This window comes from Palaemon carinicauda, chromosome 40 (assembly GCF_036898095.1).
Source record: "Palaemon carinicauda isolate YSFRI2023 chromosome 40, ASM3689809v2, whole genome shotgun sequence".
NCBI lineage: Eukaryota > Metazoa > Arthropoda > Malacostraca > Decapoda > Palaemonidae > Palaemon > Palaemon carinicauda.
Genome location: NC_090764.1, coordinates 5,153,328 through 5,155,827, shown reverse-complemented (window position 1 = coordinate 5,155,827; position 2,500 = coordinate 5,153,328).

Genomic DNA, 2,500 nt, shown 5'->3' with positions numbered 1-2,500 from the left:
CAATATACTTATCAAAAGAGAATTTACTTCTCAGATGAGAATTGACTTCACAAAGTAAAATATACTTCTCAAAGGAAAATTTACTTCTCAAAGGAGAATATACATCTCAAAGAACAATATACTTCTCAAAGAAGAATTTACTTCTCAAAGGACAATATACTTCTCAAAGGACAATATACTTCTCAAAGGAGAATATACTTCTCAAGAGAGAATTTACTTCTCAAAGAACAATATACTTCTCAAAGGAGAATTCACTTCTCATAGGAGAATATACATCTCAAAGGACAATAAACTTCTCGAAGAAGAATTTACTTCTCAAAGGACAATATACTTCTCAAAGGAGAGTTGACTTCTGAAAGGAGAGTTGACTTCTGAAAGGAGAATATACTTCTCAAGAGAGAATTTACTTCTCAAAGAACAATATACTTCTCGAAGAAGAATTTACTTCTCAAAAGCGAATTTACTTCACAAAGTCGAATTTATTTCTCAAAGAAAACTTTACTTCTCAAAGGAGAATTTCCTTCTTGATACCATTCACCAGGAGACCGAGTCCCCTAAAAATAAACCTCTCTTCAGTTTCCCCCACTAAATTCGAAGGCGAATTCACCCAAGCGTGAAATATAGCTGTGCCTTCGCCAAATCACTCAGTGTCTTTCCAAAGGAAGGATTCATATTTCATTGTCTTTCTCTTCCGCCGCAGAATGAAAGACTGAAAGAATTTTGATGATTTGCTATGGAATTGAATTTTTACTTGATTGATGGGAGGTTTGGTTATGTTTGTGTTATTTGGAACGCAGGTTAACGAATGGTAATGTAAGGTGCAAATAGAATTGGAGTGAGTGCATATACACACAGATATATATGTGTGTATATATTATTATTATTATTATTATTACTATCCAAGCTACAACCCTAGTTGGAAAAGCAAGATGCTATAAGCCCAGGGGCTCCAACAGGGAAAAGTAGCCCAGTGAGGAAAGGAAATAAGGAAATAAATAAATGAAGAGAAAAAATTAACAATAAATCATTCTAAAAACAGTAACAACGTCAAAACAGACATGTCATATATAAACTATTAAAAGCATCAAAAACAAATATGTCATAAATAAACTATAAAAAGACTCATGTCCGCCTGGTCAACAAAAAAGAATTTGCTCCAACTTTGAACTTTTGAAGTTCTACTGATTCAACCACCCGATTAGGAAGATCATTCCACAACTTGGTAACAGCTGGAATAAAACTTCTAGAGTACTGCGTAGTATTGAGTCTCGTGATGGAGAAGGCCTGGCTATTAGAATTAACTGCCTGCCTAGTATTACGAACAGGATAGAATTGTCCAGGGAGATCTGAATGTAAAGGATGATCAGAGTTATGAAAAATCTTATGCAACATGCATAATGAACTAATTGAACGACGGTGCCAGAGATTAATATCTAGATCAGGAATAAGAAATTTAATAGACCGTAAGTTTCTGTCCAACAAATTAAGATGAGAATCAGCAGCTGAAGACCAAACAGGAGAACAATACTCAAAACAAGGTAGAATGAAAGAATTAAAACACTTCTTCAGAATAGATTGATCACCAAAAATCTTGAAAGACTTTCTCAATAAGCCTATTTTTTGTGCAATTGAAGAAGACAGAGACCTTATATGTTTCTCAAAAGTAAATTTACTGTCGAGAATCACACCTAAAATTTTGAAAGAGTCATACATATTTAAAGAAACATTATCAATACTGAGATCCGGATGTTGAGGAGCCACCGTCCTTGACCTACTTACAATCATACTTTGAGTTTTGTTAGGATTCAACTTCATACCCCATAATTTGCACCATGCACTAATTCTAGCTAAATCTCTATTAAGGGATTCACCAACCCTAGATCTACATTCAGGGGATGGAATTGATGCAAAGAGAGTAGCATCATCTGCATATGCAACAAGCTTGTTTTCTAGGCCAAACCACATGTCATGTGTATATAGTATGAAAAGTAATGGGCCAAGAACACTACCCTGTGGAACACCGGATATCACATTCCTATAATCACTATGGTGCCCATCAACAACAACTCTTTGAGATCTATTACTTAAAAAATCAATAATAATGCTAAGAAACAACCCACCCACTCCCAACTGTTTCAGTTTGAAAACAAGGGCCTCATGATTAACACGGTCAAAGGCAGCACTAAAATCAAGGCCAATCATACGAACTTCCCGACCACAATCAAGGGATTTCTGTACAGCATTGGAGATTGTAAGAAGGGCATCACATGCTCCAAGGCCTTTATATATATATTTATATATACATATATATATATATATATATATATATATATATATATATATATATATATATATATATATATATATAATATTTCACCGCAGTACAAAGGCCCAAGACATGTCCTTATTCATATCTAACATTTTCCTAGAGAGAGAGAGAGAGAGAGAGAGAGAGAGAGAGAGAGAGAGAGAGAGAGAGAGAGAGAGAGAGAGAGAGAGA